The sequence below is a fragment of the Thalassophryne amazonica genome, chromosome 5 (assembly GCF_902500255.1).
Source record: "Thalassophryne amazonica chromosome 5, fThaAma1.1, whole genome shotgun sequence".
In the NCBI taxonomy this organism is placed as follows: Eukaryota; Metazoa; Chordata; class Actinopteri; order Batrachoidiformes; family Batrachoididae; genus Thalassophryne; species Thalassophryne amazonica.
In genome coordinates, this window is record NC_047107.1 from 130474283 (window position 1) to 130492849 (window position 18567).

Consider the following 18567-nt stretch of genomic DNA (forward strand, 5'->3'; position numbering starts at 1 on the left):
TAGCGACACCAGCAACCATAGTCAATTGTCTTCCGGGTGCCAGAGCAGGCGACATTGAAGGAAATTTGAAACTGCTGGCTAAGGCTAAGCGTAAATTTGGTAAGATTGTAATTCACGTCGGCAGTAATGACACCCGGTTACGCCAATCGGAGGTCACTAAAATTAACATTAAATCGGTGTGTAACTTTGCAAAAACAATGTCGGACTCTGTATTTTTCTCTGGGCCCCTCCCCAATCGGACCGGGAGTGACATGTTTAGCCGCCTGTTCTCCTTGAATTGCTGGCTGTCTGAGTGGTGTCCAAAAAATGAGGTGGGCTTCATAGATAATTGGCAAAGCTTCTGGGGAAAACCTGGTCTTGTTAGGAGAGACGGCATCCATCCCACTTTGGATGGAGCAGCTCTCATTTCTAGAAATCTGGCCAATTTTCTTAAATCCTCCAAACCGTGACTATCCAGGGTTGGGACCAGGAAGCAGAGTTGTAGTCTTACACACCTCTCTGCAGCTTCTCTCCCCCTGCCATCCCCTCATTACCCCATCCCCGTAGAGACGGTGCCTGCTCCCAGACCACCAACAACCAGCAAAAATCTATTTAAGCATAAAAATTCAAAAAGAAAAAATAATATAGCACCTTCAACTGCACCACAGACTAAAACAGTTAAATGTGGTCTATTAAACATTAGGTCTCTCTCTTCTAAGTCCCTGTTGGTAAATGATATAATAATTGATCAACATATTGATTTATTCTGCCTAACAGAAACCTGGTTACAGCAGGATGAATATGTTAGTTTAAATGAGTCAACACCCCCGAGTCACACTAACTGTCACAATGCTCGTAGCACGGGCCGAGGAGGAGGATTAGCAGCAATCTTCCATTCCAGCTTATTAATTAATCAAAAACCCAGACAGAGCTTTAATTCATTTGAAAGCTTGTCTCTTAGTCTTGTCCATCCAAATTGGAAGTCCCAAAAACCAGTTTTATTTGTTATTATCTATCGTCCACCTGGTCGTTACTGTGAGTTTCTCTGTGAATTTTCAGACCTTTTGTCTGACTTAGTGCTTAGCTCAGATAAGATAATTATAGTGGGCGATTTTAACATCCACACAGATGCTGAGAATGACAGCCTCAACACTGCATTTAATCTATTATTAGACTCTATTGGCTTTGCTCAAAAAGTAAATGAGTCCACCCACCACTTTAATCATATCTTAGATCTTGTTCTGACTTATGGTATGGAAATAGAAGACTTAACAGTATTCCCTGAAAACTCCCTTCTGTCTGATCATTTCTTAATAACATTTACATTTACTCTGATGGACTACCCAGCAGTGGGGAATAAGTTTCATTACACTAGAAGTCTTTCAGAAAGCGCTGTAACTAGGTTTAAGGATATGATTCCTTCTTTATGTTCTCTAATGCCATATACCAACACAGTGCAGAGTAGCTACCTAAACTCTGTAAGGGAGATAGAGTATCTCGTCAATAGTTTTACATCCTCATTGAAGACAACTTTGGATGCTGTAGCTCCTCTGAAAAAGAGAGCTTTAAATCAGAAGTGCCTGACTCCGTGGTATAACTCACAAACTCGCAGCTTAAAGCAGATAACCCGTAAGTTGGAGAGGAAATGGCATCTCACTAATTTAGAAGATCTTCACTTAGCCTGGAAAAAGAGTCTGTTGCTCTATAAAAAAGCCCTCCATAAAGCTAGGACATCTTTCTACTCATCACTAATTGAAGAAAATAAGAACAACCCCAGGTTTCTTTTCAGCACTGTAGCCAGGCTGACAAAGAGTCAGAGCTCTATTGAGCTGAGTATTCCATTAACTTTAACTAGTAATGACTTCATGACTTTCTTTGCTAACAAAATTTTAACTATTAGAGAAAAAATTACTCATAACCATCCCAAAGACGTATCATTATCTTTGGCTGCTTTCAGTGATGCCGGTATTTGGTTAGACTCTTTCTCTCCGATTGTTCTGTCTGAGTTATTTTCATTAGTTACTTCATCCAAACCATCAACATGTTTATTAGACCCCATTCCTACCAGGCTGCTCAAGGAAGCCCTACCATTATTTAATGCTTCGATCTTAAATATGATCAATCTATCTTTGTTAGTTGGCTATGTACCACAGGCTTTTAAGGTGGCAGTAATTAAACCATTACTTAAAAAGCCATCACTTGACCCAGCTATCTTAGCCAATTATAGGCCAATCTCCAACCTTCCTTTTCTCTCAAAAATTCTTGAAAGGGTAGTTGTAAAACAGCTAACTGATCATCTGCAGAGGAATGGTCTATTTGAAGAGTTTCAGTCAGGTTTTAGAATTCATCATAGTACAGAAACAGCATTAGTGAAGGTTACAAATGATCTTCTTATGGCCTCGGACAGTGGACTCGTCTCTGTGCTTGTTCTGTTAGACCTCAGTGCTGCTTTTGATACTGTTGACCATAAAATTTTATTACAGAGATTAGAGCATGCCATAGGTATTAAAGGCACTGCGCTGCGGTGGTTTGAATCATATTTGTCTAATAGATTACAATTTGTTCATGTAAATGGGGAATCTTCTTCACAGACTAAAGTTAATTATGGAGTTCCACAAGGTTCTGTGCTAGGACCAATTTTATTCACTTTATACATGCTTCCCTTAGGCAGTATTATTAGACGGTATTGCTTAAATTTTCATTGTTACGCAGATGATACCCAGCTTTATCTATCCATGAAGCCAGAGGACACACACCAATTAGCTAAACTGCAGGATTGTCTTACAGACATAAAGACATGGATGACCTCTAATTTCCTGCTTTTAAACTCAGATAAAACTGAAGTTATTGTACTTGGCCCCACAAATCTTAGAAACATGGTGTCTAACCAGATCCTTACTGTGGATGGCATTACCCTGACATCTAGTAATACTGTGAGAAATCTTGGAGTCATTTTTGATCAGGATATGTCATTCAAAGCGCATATTAAACAAATATGTAGGACTGCTTTTTTGCATTTACGCAATATCTCTAAAATTAGAAAGGTCTTGTCTCAGAGTGATGCTGAAAAACTAATTCATGCATTTATTTCCTCTAGGCTGGACTATTGTAATTCATTATTATCAGGTTGTCCTAAAAGTTCCCTAAAAAGCCTTCAGTTAATTCAAAATGCTGCAGCTAGAGTACTGACGGGGACTAGAAGGAGAGAGCATATCTCACCCATATTGGCCTCTCTTCACTGGCTTCCTGTTAATTCTAGAATAGAATTTAAAATTCTTCTTCTTACTTATAAGGTTTTGAATAATCAGGTCCCATCTTATCTTAGGGACCTCGTAGTACCATATCACCCCAATAGAGCGCTTCGCTCTCAGACTGCAGGCTTACTTGTAGTTCCTAGGGTTTGTAAGAGTAGAATGGGAGGCAGAGCCTTCAGCTTTCAGGCTCCTCTCCTGTGGAACCAGCTCCCAATTCAGATCAGGGAGACAGACACCCTCTCTACTTTTAAGATTAGGCTTAAAACTTTCCTTTTTGCTAAAGCTTATAGTTAGGGCTGGATCAGGTGACCCTGAACCATCCCTTAGTTATGCTGCTATAGACTTAGACTGCTGGGGGGTTCCCATGATGCACTGTTTCTTTCTCTTTTTGCTCTGTATGCACCACTCTGCATTTAATCATTAGTGATTGATCTCTGCTCCCCTCCACAGCATGTCTTTTTCCTGGTTCTCTCCCTCAGCCCCAACCAGTCCCAGCAGAAGACTGCCCCTCCCTGAGCCTGGTTCTGCTGGAGGTTTCTTCCTGTTAAAAGGGAGCTTTTCCTTCCCATTGTAGCCAAGTGCTTGCTCACAGGGGGTCGTTTTGACCGTTGGGGTTTTACATAATTATTGTATGGCCTTGTCTTACAATATAAAGCGCCTTGGGGCAACTGTTTGTTGTGATTTGGCGCTATATAAAAAAATTGATTGATTGATTGATTTACACATTTTGAAATTTTGAGACTTGGTTGATTATATTACAATACAGACCATGTATAACGTTAACAATAAACTCTTGCCTCAACATGTCCAGGAACTGTTTAAAATGAGGGAGTCCTGTTATCATGGAGCTAAATCCAGGCCAAAAGTTTTGTAATCTGAAAAAACCCCAAAACTTTTCATTTATTTTTTCAGTCTTTTTTTTTTTTTTAGATTACAAAACTTTTGGCCTGGATTTAGCTCCATATTTGTTATCACCTGAGAGGAACATTAGTATTTGACAGCTTAAAGATTCAAACTACTGTAAAAAGTCACTGCATCTCCATAAAAGGTGTTAAAATTTGGAATAACTGTTCTGATAGTATTAAATTATCTGGTACTTTGGCAGTCTTGAAAAGACTTCATAAAAACAAAATAATTACTCACTATAGTACAATAAATTAGGTTAACTGACTTTGTTTCTGTTCTTCTGTTTTATCAGTGTGTTATACTGCTGTTTGTTCTGTTGTGTTCAGATATTTTAGTTTACTGATTAATCTATATTGTCTCTGCTTGTCTTTCCTGTCTTTTTTGGTATTTGTTGTTATGAGTGTACATATATGTGTATATAACAACTGGTGGGGGGGTTTGATGGTCTACAGCCTGAGAAACAGATCAAACAACAACCCGTGTCAGCCACCTTAGAAAATGGTCACCTCTGCGATGCCCTATAGCCAAACATTTCTGTTTGGTATGCTCTAACTGTGTGCCAAATTTCATGCTTCCAACGTCAAAGTCATGATTCACCTCAAACACTGCGCATATCTGCTCCACTATTACACTATGACAGGCCCATTTCAGTACTTTCCCCATTCTCTAAAATTTTGGACAGTTCTGTAAAATCAATTTGACAATTTTATCAAGAAATATCAGTTGCTGACCAAAAATCAGTTTGGATTTAGAAACAACAGCTTGTCATCCTTGGTGTGGATTGATCTGGTAGAAAAAATAACTGACAGTACTGATACAAAAAAAAACAACAACAAAAAAAACTGCAGTTGGAATATTTTTTGATCTGAAGAAAGCATTTGACACAGTCAATCATGATATATTGATAAAAAAAAAGGAAACTCTGGCTTTCAAGGTATTGTTCTGAACTGGTTAAAGAGCTCTTTACTTAACAGGCAACAATTTGTACAAATAACTCAGCATATGTCTAGACTGAAGAATGTTACATGTGGAGAACCTCAGGGATCGGTTTTAGATCATAAAATGTTTATAATGTATATCAATGACATTTGCAATGTATCAAATACATTGCAGTTTGTGTAATTTACAGATGATAAGTATTTTCTGCTCAGGTGTGGAATTGCAGCACCTTTGGAGGTGATCACAGAGTAAATAAATTAATTGAAAAAGTGGTTTGATATAAATAAATTGTCTTTCAGTTTGAACAGAACTAGTTTTATGTTGCTTGGGAGTCATAGGAGTAATGTGGAAGTAAAATTAATTATTGATAATGTAAATATAGAAAGAGTAAATTAAATTAAATTCCTCTGTGTGGTCTTGGACAAGAAAAACTATTGGAAACCACGCATTAAGTATGTGCAGGGCACGTTGGAATGGGGGGTTGCTGTCCTGGGGAAAACAAGGCACAAACTAAATGTGAAAGCTCTTTGTGTTGTGCATTAATTTTACCATACTTGTGTTACTGTGTAGAGGTGTGGGGAAATACATACAAAAGTCATATACAAGTTATACATACAATGCAGAAAAGGATCACACAAATGAACTCTTCTTAAAAACACAAACTCTAAAATTTCCTGATTTGATCCAGTTTAAAGCAGCACAAATAATATTCAGAGCAAGAAAAAAAAATGTATTTCCAAATAGTATGAATGGATTTGTTTTCAGAACGGTATGATTCACGAGGGAAACTCAACTTAAAAATGCAGAATGTCAGAACAATTTTAAAAAGTATCTGTTTCAATATCGGGGTAAAATTATGGAACAGCTTAAGAGATCACTTAAAGGAGAGCAAAAACATCAACTAGTTAAAAAAAAAGGTACAAAAAATGCAAATGTTAAATGAATATAAGTTTAAAGAACAACAGGTGAATCCAGGGTGGAAATGATGTGATGGAGAGTAAAAAGCCAGAAATATTGTGGTTCAAAAATAGTGTTTCAACTTTTTTGTGACTTTCTTTTTTAACTTGTGTTTTTATTTTATTGTGTGTGTGGGGGGGAGTAAATTTTCCATTATGAAGAAGATAGAACTGTGTTATAGAAAACGTGTTTTAATGTATTGTAGAAATAGTTTATCAATCAATCAATCAATCAATCAATTTTTTTTTATATATATTTTTTTTTTTTTATGCTTCTTTCTGCCAACTCCTTGTCAAACATGGCAATGTGAAGATGTAAATATTGTAAATGTGGTCAACTTTGCTGATGACAGAACATGTTTGAACTGAATGACTAAAACAAAAAGTGTTGCTGTCAGATCTGCAGAGAAGCCTCATGCCTGAGTGACTTAGTGAAGGTTAATGATCTTCCTCTAGATATGTGTTTAACAGGTGAATAGGTTTTTTTTTAAGATACTCATCATAATGATGCTCAGAAGAACATTTAAAGTGTAACTTTATACATCCAAATGTGGAACTATGTTTCTGTGTACAGAATGACGTGGTGCGTTTAACGACTAATGGATTGTATTAAAGATATCTGTGTCCATGTTTTAGCTTATGCAGGCATGCTAACTGATGCTAATGCTAATTCTTTGTGGTTGTCCCCATGGAAATAGAGACTGAATGGGCGTCACGTGACTAGCAGCGTGCCGCAGGGCAGCCGTTACTAAGGGTGGAGAGAGACCTTGAGCCAGTTAAACAGAAGAGAAATGAGGAGAAAAAAGGCAGCCAGTGCTTCAGCATCAACTGCAACAAATACATAAACAAATTCTCCAATACTAAAATGAACTGTACAAGAGTCTTAATGTAATTATGGAAAACAAATGTCTATTTTAAAGTCATAATTTAATATCGATATACTGAGACTGTAACTCAATGCCATAAGTTCTTTTCATTAAGCTGCGTTCACATGCATACAGATATGGAAACAAAAATGTTTAAATATATTTATGTCTATATACTTGCAGTTGTTTAATATGATATGTACATGTGGTCACAGGCAGCATTTAAATTTTAACAGTGTGATTGGAGGGGAGGGAGGAGGTACTTTTTACCCTGACTGAGGGTCAACAGTCATAAATTCTGAATGGCTTTATATCTCTTCTTTGTCTTTTGGCTGTTCCCGTTAGTGGTCGCCACAGCAGATCAATCGTTTCCATCTCACCCTGTCCTCTGTATCTTCCTCTGTCTCACCAACCACCTGCATGTCCTCCCTCAGCACATCCATAAACCTCCTCTTTGTCCTCCCTCTTCTCCTCCTGCCTGGTGGCTCCATCCTCAGCATCCTTCTCCCTATATACCCTGGGTCCCTCCTCTGCACATGTCCAAACTATCTCAATCTCGCCTCTCTGACTTTGTCTCCAAACCGTCCCACCTGAGCTGTCCTTCTGATATGTTCATTCCTAATCTTGTCCATTCTTGTTACTCCCAAAGAGAATCTCAACATCTTCAGTTCTGCCTCCTGTCTTTTTGTTAGTGCCACCGTCTCTAAGCCGTCCAACATAGCTGGTCTCACTACTGTTTTGTAAACTTTCTCCTTCACTCTTGCTGATATTCTTCGGTCACAAATCACTCCTGCCACCTTTCTCCACCCACTCCACCCTGCCTGCACTCTCTTCTTCACCTCTCTACCACACTCTCCATTACTTTGAACAGTTGACCCCAAATATTTAAACTCATCTACTTTCACCACTTCTACTCCTTGTAACTGCACTATTCCACTGGGCTCCCTCTCATTCACACACATGTACTCAGTCTTGCTTCTACTGACTTTCATTCCCCTTCTCTCCAAAGCATATCTCCACTTCTCCAGACTAGACTCAACTTGCTCTCTACTCTCACTACAGATCACAATGTCATTTGCAAACATCATAGTCCATGGGGACTCCTGTCTGATCTCATCTATCAACCTGTCCATCACCACTGCAAACAAGAAAGGACTCAGAGCTGATCCTTGGTGTAATCCCACCTCCATCTTGAATGAGTCTGTCATTCCGACTGTGCATCTCACTGCTGTCAGACTATTCTTGTACATGTCCTGCACTACCCTAACATACTTCTCTGCCACTCCAGACTTCCTCATACAATGCCACAACTCTTCTCTTGACACCCTGTCATAAGCTTTTTCTAAGTCCACAAACACACAATGTAACTCTTTCTGTCCTTCTCTGTACTTCTCCAACAGTATTCTCAGAGCAAACATTGCATCTGTAGTGCTCCTCCTCAGCATGAAACCATATTGCTGCTCACAGATCTTCACCTGTTTTCTAAGCCTAGCTTCTACTACTCTTTCCCATAACTTCATGCTGCGGCTGATCAGCTTTATGCCTCTGTAGTTACTGCAGCTCTGCACATCACCCTTGTTCTTGAAAATAGGAACCAGCACACTTCGTCTCCACTTCTCAGGCATTCTCTCACTTTCCAAGATTTTATTAAACAATCTGGTTAGAAACTCTACTGCCATCTCTCCTAGACATTTCCATGCCTCCACTGGAATGTCATCTGGACCAACTGCCTTTCCACTCTTCATCCTTTTCATCGCTGCCCTCACTTCTTCCTTACTAATCTCTTGTACTTCCTGATTTACTCTCACCACATCATCCAGCCTTTTCTCTTGCTCATTTTCTTTATTCATCAGCTCTTCAAAATATTCCCTCCACCTTCTCAGCACACACTCCTCACTTGTCAGCACATGACCATGTGCATCTTTTACGACCCTAACCTGCTGCACATCCTTTCCAGCTCTGTCCCTTTGTCTAGCCAATCAGTACAAGTCCTTTTCTCCTTCCTTACTATTCAACTTCTTGTACAGCTCACAATATGCCTTTTCCTTCACTTTTGCCACTTCTCTTTTCGCCTTATGCCACATCTCCTTGTCTACTTTCTTCATCTCTCCGACTATCCCAAAACTTTTTCGCCAACCTCTTTCTCCTTATGCTTTCCTGGACCTCTTCATTCCACCACCAAGTCTCCTTGTCTTCCTTCCACTGTCCAGATGTCATACCCAGTACTGCCCTAGCTGTCTCCCTCACCACATCTGCAGTACTTTTCCAGTTGTCAAAAATTGCTTCCCCTCCAAACAGTGCTTCTCTCACCTGCTCGCTAAATTTCACACAACAGTCTTCCTCCTTCAGCTTCCACCATCTGATCCTTTGTTGAGCTCTCACTCTCTTCTTCTTCTTTACCTCTAAAGTCATCCTACAGACAACCATCCTGTGCTGTCTAGTGACACTCTCTCCTGCTACCACCTTACAGTCTGTGATTTCTTTTAGCTTGCATCTCCTATAAAGAATGTAGTCCACCTGTGTGCACCTTCCTCCACTCTTATATGTTACCCTGTGCTCCTCCCTTTTCTTAAAGTAGGTATTCACCACAGCCATTTCCATCCTTTTTGTAAAATCAACTACCATCTGTCCTTCCCCATTCCTATCCTTGATACCATATCTACCCATTACTTTCTCATCACCTCTGTTCCCTTCACCAACATGCCCATTGAAATCTGCTCCTATCACCACTCTTTCATGCTTGGGCACACTCTCCACCACCTCATCTAACACACTCCAGAAATATTCTTTCTCCTTCATCTCACAACCTACTTGTGGGGCATATGCACTGATGATATTCATCATCACCCCTTCAATTTCCAACTTCACACTCATCACCCTGTCAGACACTCGCTTAACCTATAACACACTTTTAACATACTCTTCCTTTAAAATGACCCCAACACCATTTCTCTTCCTGTCCTCACCATGGTACAACAACTTGTACCCACCGCCGATGCTCCTGCTCTTACTTCCCTTCCACTTGGTCTCTTGCACACACAATATGTCTACCTTTCTCCTCTCCATCATATCAGCCAGCTCTCTCCCTTTACCAGTCATACTACCAACATTCAAAGTCCCTACTCTCATTTCCACCCTTCTAGTTTTCTTCTTCTCCTGCTGTTTGTGGAATAAAATGTTAGCAAAAATCATATATATGTTGTTGTCATTAAAAGACTAGCAATAATATCACAGTGGAAAAAGAAGCAAGGTAAATGAGCACAATGGCAAGGCATACTTCAGATTTATATTTTAATACATAAGGATTGTTTATCCAGGCATGTATGGGTCTGTTAGAGCTTTTAATCAGCTTGAATACAACTTACAAGGCCTCATTTATAAAAATCCTTTGAGAATTATGATAGGAAAAAAAACATCACAGTAAATGAACAGAATGGCATATTTTCCCCAAATTTCCTCACTTTACATAAAACATTTTTTTTTCTACCCACACATGTATGGGTTCATTAGAAAGAGCAATTAAAGGGCTTTAAAACAAGCCTACTTTTATTCAAATCTGTTAACCAATAGCGACAATAGAGAGAGAAAAGCAGCACAGTTTGTCATAATTTCCCCAAATTTCTACATTTTACATAAAAGTTTTTTTTTTTTAACCCACGCATGCATATGTTCATTGGAAAGAGCTTTCAAGGGGCTTTAAAACACGCCTACATTTATTAAAATCCATTAAGGAATAGCGACGCTAGTGCAAAAAAAGCAGTTTATTATTGATGATCTGCACATCACCCTTAGTAATGGGGCGTTCCTGTCCTGAGCGACACTAATAGATTGAGGCGCGCACGTCCATTCCAGTCTATATATCCATGGTTGTCCCTGTTAACATGAGTTGTTGTTTTTTGTTTTGTTTTGTTTTGTTTTTTTGTTGTTTTTCAGGGATCTGCCTTCTTCTCTGCTCAGCTTCTTCTAGCACAGTTGATCTGGGTGAATGCTTTAATTTCTAAATGGTTCAGTCTTTTTTATTTTTACCAAATAAACCTACAGCTTTTTTTCAGACACCACAAAAGCTCAACTTTAAATAACTTTTTTTTTTCAGGCGTTTTTTTTTTTTTTTTTTTCCTTTTTTATATATAATGTGTTTAGTGTTTCTTTATATTTAAAGAAATATTTTTATTTGTCCCACTCAGGAACATTTTCTGTACAGACAACCAAACTTCCAATGATGAGCTGAACACCACGAAGTCCAGTTGAAAGAAAACATCACTGCTCTTCAGCAACACTACCAGAGGTCAAAGCTGCAGAAGAGACCTTCATCTGGTCCAGAGAATCCAGCAGAACATCACCTGCATCTAAATAAAAGGCTCTTTCAACAGCAACTATTTTATTATTTTACTTATTATACTATATTTACTTATATTATTTTACTATTTTATTATTTTTAAAAAAGCTGTTTCATTTTATATTTTAACAATAAATGAATGGATGATTAAAAATGTCCACAAATCAAAGTCAAAAGAAATTTGCACAAGTAGAAGCTCTCCACTTATTATAATAATATATTATTAATATATTATATTTTAGAAATGACCCTGTCCTGATAACAACATTAAAGGCAATTACATAGTTTGACGTAATTACATGTTAAAATGACTATAAAAAAATCATCATGAGGTTTATGTCACAGAAATCCTACTTTACAATCACACTGCAGTCATTGTTAAATTATTTCCTGTTGCATTTATAATAAACATTTGTATTTATTTACAGTGTCTGTTTTTCTGGTTGAAATGAGATATGAATAATCTACCAGACTTAAAAAAATGTACAAGTTTCCATGTTATTTTGTCTAAAAATAAATGTCAGAGGTTCCTTATGTTAAACAAGAAATTATCTAATCTGAAATAACAGGTGGTTTTAATTTACAGATGAAAGGTTTCTAAAGAACCATTTATTGACTTATTTAGCTATTTTAATTACAAGTGTTCTAAAGTTTTTTTTAACAGTATCAGAAATTTTGAGGTAACAAACAACAACAACAAAAAAACATTTCCAAGGATTTTTCTTCAGAAAACTGCTCTATAAATGAGCAGTCCTGTGACACGTTTCCGTTTTGTACAAATCAGTGGTTTCTGCACCGGTCTGTTTTGTACAGATCAGTGGTTTCTGCTCCGATCTAGTTTTGTACAGATCAGTGGTTTCTGCACTGGTCTGTTTTGTACAGATCAGTGGTTTCTGCACCGATCTGTTTTTTACTGATAAGTGGTTTCTGCACCAATCTTGTTTTGTACAGATCAGTGGTTTCTGCACCGATCCGTTTTGTACAGATCAGTGGTTTCTGCACCGATCTGTTTTGTACAGATCAGTGGTTTCTGCACGGATCTTGTTTTGTACAGATGAGTGGTTTCTGCACCGATCTTGTTTTGTACAGATCAGTGGTTTCTGCACCAATCCGTTTTGTAGAGATCAATCAATCAATCAATCAATTTTACTTATATAGCACCAAATCACAACAAACAGTTGCCCCAAGGCGCTTTATATTGTAAGGCAAGGCCATACAATAATTATGTAAAAGCCCCAACGGTCAAAACGACCCCCTGTGAGCAAGCACTTGGCGACAGTGGGAAGGAAAAACTCCCTTTTAACAGGAAGAAACCTCCAGCAGAACCAGGCTCAGGGAGGGGCAGTCTTCTGCTGGGACTGGTTGGGGCTGAGGGAGAGAACCAGGAAAAAGACATGCTGTGGAGGGGAGCAGAGCTCAATCACTAATGATTAAATGCAGAGTGGTGCATACAGAGCAAAAAGAGAAAGAAACACACAGTGCATCATGGGAACCCCCCAGCAGTCTAAGTCTATAGCAGCATAACTAAGGGATGGTTCAGGGTCACCTGATCCAGCCCTAACTATAAGCTTTAGCAAAAAGGAAAGTTTTAAGCCTAATCTTAAAAGTAGAGAGGGTGTCTGTCTCCCTGATCTGAGTTGGGAGCTGGTTCCACAGGAGAGGCGCCTGAAAGCTGAAGGCTCTGCCTCCCATTCTACTCTTACAAACCCTAGGAACTACAAGTAAGCCTGCAGTCTGAGAGCGAAGCGCTCTATTGGGGTGATATGGTACTATGAGGTCCCTAAGATAAGATGGGACCTGATTATTCAAAACCTTATAAGTAAGAAGAAGAATTTTAAATTCTGTTCTAGAATTAACAGGAAGCCAATGAAGAGAGGCCAATATGGGTGAGATATGCTCTCTCCTTCTAGTCCCCGTTAGTACTCTAGCTGCAGCATTTTGAATTAACTGAAGGCTTTTCAGGGAACTTTTAGGACAACCTGATAATAATGAATTACAATAGTCCAGCCTAGAGGAAATAAATGCATGAATTAGTTTTTCAGCATCACTCTGAGATAAGACCTTTCTAATTTTAGAGATATTGCGTAAATGCAAAAAAGCAGTCCTACATATTTGTTTAATATGCGCTTTGAATGACATATCCTGATCAAAAATGACTCCAAGATTTCTCACAGTATTACTAGAGGTCAGGGTAATGCCATCCAGAGTAACGATCTGGTTAGACACCATGTTTCTAAGATTTGTGGGGCCAAGTACAATAACTTCAGTTTTATCTGAGTTTAAAAGCAGGAAATTAGAGGTCATCCATGTCTTTACGTCTGTAAGACATTCCTCCAGTTTAACTAATTGGTGAGTGTCCTCTGGCTTCATGGATAGATAAAGCTGGGTATCATCTGCGTAACAATGAAAATTTAAGCAATGCTGTCTAATAATACTGCCTAAGGGAAGCATGTATAAAGTGAATAAATTCGGTCCTAGCACAGAACCTTGTAGAACTCCATAATTAACCTTATAATTAATCTGCAGATGATCAGTTAGCTGTTTTACAACTACCCTTTCAAGAATTTTTGAGAGAAAAGGAAGGTTGGAGATTGGCCTATAATTAGCTAAGATAGCTGGGTCAAGTGGTGGCTTTTTACTAATGGTTTAATTACTGCCACCTTAAAAGCCTGTGGTACATAGCCAACTAATAAAGATAGATTGATCATATTTAAGATCGAAGCATTAAATAATGGTAGGGCTTCCTTGAGCAGCCTGGTAGGAATAGGGTCTAATAGACATGTTGATGGTTTGGAGGAAGTAACTAATGAAAATAACTCAGACAGAACAATCGGAGAGAAAGAGTCTAACCAAATACCGGCATCACTGAAAGCAGCCAAAGATAACGATACGTCTTTGGGATGGTTATGAGTAATTTTTTCTCTAATAGTTAAAATTTTATTAGCAAAGAAAGTCATGAAGTCATTACTAGTTAAAGTTAAAGGAATACTCGGCTCAATAGAGCTCTGACTCTTTGTCAGCCTGGCTACAGTGCTGAAAAGAAACCTGGGGTTGTTCTTATTTTCTTCAATTAGTGATGAGTAGTAAGATGTCCTAGCTTTACAGAGGGCTTTTTTATAGAGCAACAGACTCTTTTTCCAGGCTAAGTGAAGATCTTCTAAATTAGTGAGACGCCATTTCCTCTCCAACTTACGGGTTATCTGCTTTAAGCTGCGAGTTTGTGAGTTATTCCACAGAGTCAGGCACTTCTGATTTAAAGCTCTCTTTTTCAGAGGAGCTACAGCATCCAAAGTTGTCTTCAATGAGGATGTAAAACTATTGACGAGATCTCACTTACAGAGTTTAGGTAGCTACTCTGCACTGTGTTGGTATATGGCATTAGAGAACATAAAGAAGGAATCATATCCTTAAACCTAGTTACAGCGTTTTCTGAAAGACTTCTAGTGTAATGAAACTTATTCCCCACTGCTGGGTAGTCCATCAGAGTAAATGTAAATGTTATTAAGAAATGATCAGACAGAAGGGAGTTTTCAGGGAATACTGTTAAGTCTTCAATTTCCATACCATACGTCAAAACAAGATCTAAGATATGATTAAAGTGGTGGGTGGACTCATTTACATTTTGAGTAAAGCCAATTGAGTCTAATAATAGATTAAATGCAGTGTTGAGGCTGTCATTCTCAGCATCTGTGTGGATGTTAAAATCGCCCACTATAATTATCTTATCTGAGCTAAGCACTAAGTCAGACAAAAGGTCCGAAAATTCACAGAGAAACTCACAGTAACGACCAGGTGGACGATAGATAATAACAAATAAAACTGGTTTTTGGGACTTCCAATTTGGATGGACAAGACTAAAAGTCAAGCTTTCAAATGAATTAAAGCTCTGTCTGGGTTTTTGATTAATTAATAAGCTGGAATGGAAGATTGCTGCTAATCCTCCACCTTGGCCCATGCTACGAGCATTCTGGCAGTTAGTGTGACTCGGGGGTGTTGACTCATTTAAACTAACATATTCATCCTGCTGTAACCAGGTTTCTGTAAGGCAGAATAAATCAATATGTTGATCAATTATTATATCATTTACTAACAGGGACTTAGAAGAGAGAGACCTAATGTTTAATAGACCACATTTAACTGTTTTAGTCTGTGGTGCAGTTGAAGGTGCTATATTATTTTTTCTTTTTGAATTTTTATGCTTAAATAGATTTTTGCTGATTATTGGTGGTCTGGGAGCAGGCACCGTCTCTACGGGGATGGGGTAATGAGGGGATGGCAGGGGGAGAGAAGCTGCAGAGAGGTGTGTAAGACTACAACTCTGCTTCCTGGTCCCAACCCTGGATAGTCACGGTTTGGAGGATTTAAGAAAATTGGCCAGATTTCTAGAAATGAGAGCTGCTCCATCCAAAGTGGGATGGATGCCGTCTCTCCTAACAAGACCAGGTTTTCCCGATCTGTTTTGTACAAATCTGGTTTCTGCACCAATCTTGTTTTGTACAGATCAGTGGTTTCTGCTCCGATCTTGTTTTGTACAGATCAGTGGTTCTGCATCGGTCTTGTTTTGTACAGATCAGTGGTTTCTGCACTGATCTTGTTTTAAATAGATCAGTGGTTTCTGCACTGATCTTGTTTTGTACAGATCAGTGGTTTCTGCACCGATTTTGTTTTGAACAGATCAGTGGTTTCTGCATCGGTCTGTTTTGTACAAATCAGTGGTTTCTCCACTGATCTTGTTTTGTACAGATCAGTGGTTACTGCACCGATCCGTTTTGTACAAATCATTGGTTTCTGCACAGATGTGTTTTGTACAGATCAGTGGTTTCTGCACCGGTCTGTTTTGTACAAATCAGTGGTTTCTGCACCGATCTTGTTTTGTACAGATGAATGGTTTCTGCACCGATCTTGTTTTGTACAGATCAGTGGTTTCTGCACCGATCTGTTTTTTTTTACAAATCAGTGGTTTCTGCACCAATCCGTTTTGTAGAGATCAGTGGTTTCTGCACCGATGTTGTTTTGTACAGATCAGTGGTTTCTGCTCCAATCTTGTTTTGTACAGATCAGTGGTTTCTGCACTGATCTTGTTTTGTACAGATCAGTGGTTTCTGCACCGATCTGTTTTGTACAGATCAGTGGTTTCTACTCCGATCTTGTTTTGTACAGATCAGTGGTTTCTGCACGGTCTGTTTTGTACAGATCAGTGGTTTCTGCACCGATCTTGTTTTGTACAGATCAGTGGTTTCTGCACCGATCTTGTTTTGAACAGATCAGTGGTTTCTGCACTGATCTTGTTTTGTACAGATCAGTGGTTTCTGCACCGATCTTGTTTTGTACAAATCAGTGGTTTCTACACCGATCTCATTTTATACAGATCAGTGGTTTCTGCACCGATCTTGTTCTGTACAAATCAGTGGTTTCTACACCGATCTTGTTTGTACAGATCAGTAGTTTCTGCACCGATCCTGTTTTGTACAGATCAGTGGTTTCTGCACCAATCTTGTTTTGTACAAATCAGTGGTTTCTGCACCGATCTTGTTTGTACAGATCAGTAGTTTCTGCACCGATCCTGTTTTGTACAGATCAGTGGTTTCTGCACCAATCTTGTTTTGTACAGATCAGTGGTTTCTGCTCCGATCTTGTTTTGTACAGATCGGTGGTTTCTGCATCGGTCTTGTTTTGTACAGATCAGTGGTTTCTGCACTGATCTTGTTTTAAATAGATCAGTGGTTTCTGCACTGATCTTGTTTTGTACAGATCAGTGGTTTCTGCACCGATCTTGTTTTGAACAGATCAGTGGTTTCTGCATCGGTCTGTTTTGTACAAATCAGTGGTTTCTCCACTGATCTTGTTTTGTACAGATCAGTGGTTTCTGCACCTATCCGTTTTGTACAAATCAGTGGTTTCTGCATAGATGTGTTTTGTACAGATCAGTTGTTTCTGCACCGGTCTGTTTTGTACAAATCAGTGGTTTCTGCACCGATCTTGTTTTGTACAGATGAATGGTTTCTGCACCGATCTTGTTTTGTACAGATCAGTGGTTTCTGCACCGATCTGTTTTTTTTACAAATCAGTGGTTTCTGCACCAATCCGTTTTGTAGAGATCAGTGGTTTCTGCACCGATCTTGTTTTGTACAGATCAGTGGTTTCTGCTCCGATCTTGTTTTGTACAGATCAGTGGTTTCTGCACTGATCTTGTTTTGTACAGATCAGTGGTTTCTGCACTGATCTTGTTTTGCACAGATCAGTGGTTTCTGCACCGATCTGTTTTGTACAGATCAGTGGTTTCTACTCCGATCTTGTTTTGTACAGATCAGTGGTTTCTGCACCAATCTTGTTTTGTACAAATCAGTGGTTTCTGCACCGATCTTGTTTGTACAGATCAGTAGTTTCTGCACCGATCCTGTTTTGTACAGATCAGTGGTTTCTGCACCAATCTTGTTTTGTACAGATCAGTGGTTTCTGCTCCGATCTTGTTTTGTACAGATCGGTGGTTTCTGCATCGGTCTTGTTTTGTACAGATCAGTGGTTTCTGCACTGATCTTGTTTTAAATAGATCAGTGGTTTCTGCACTGATCTTGTTTTGTACAGATCAGTGGTTTCTGCACCGATCTTGTTTTGAACAGATCAGTGGTTTCTGCATCGGTCTGTTTTGTACAAATCAGTGGTTTCTCCACTGATCTTGTTTTGTACAGATCAGTGGTTTCTGCACCGATCCGTTTTGTACAAATCAGTGGTTTCTGCACAGATGTGTTTTGTACAGATCAGTTGTTTCTGCACCGGTCTGTTTTGTACAAATCAGTGGTTTCTGCACCGATCTTGTTTTGTACAGATGAATGGTTTCTGCACCGATCTTGTTTTGTACAGATCAGTGGTTTCTGCACCGATCTGTTTTTTTTACAAATCAGTGGTTTCTGCACCAATCCGTTTTGTAGAGATCAGTGGTTTCTGCACCGATCTTGTTTTGTACAGATCAGTGGTTTCTGCACTGATCTTGTTTTGTACAGATCAGTGGTTTCTGCACCGATCTGTTTTGTACAGATCAGTGGTTTCTACTCCGATCTTGTTTTGTACAGATCAGTGGTTTCTGCACCGGTCTGTTTGGTACAGATCAGTGGTTTCTGCACCGATCTTGTTTTGTACAGATCAGTGGTTTCTGCACCGATCTTGTTTTGAACAGATCAGTGGTTTCTGCACTGATCTTGTTTTGTACAGATCAGTGGTTTCTGCACCGATCTTGTTTTGTACAAATCAGTGGTTTCTACACCGATCTCGTTTTATACAGATCAGTGGTTTCTGCACCAATCTTGTTTTGTACAAATCAGTGGTTTCTGCAC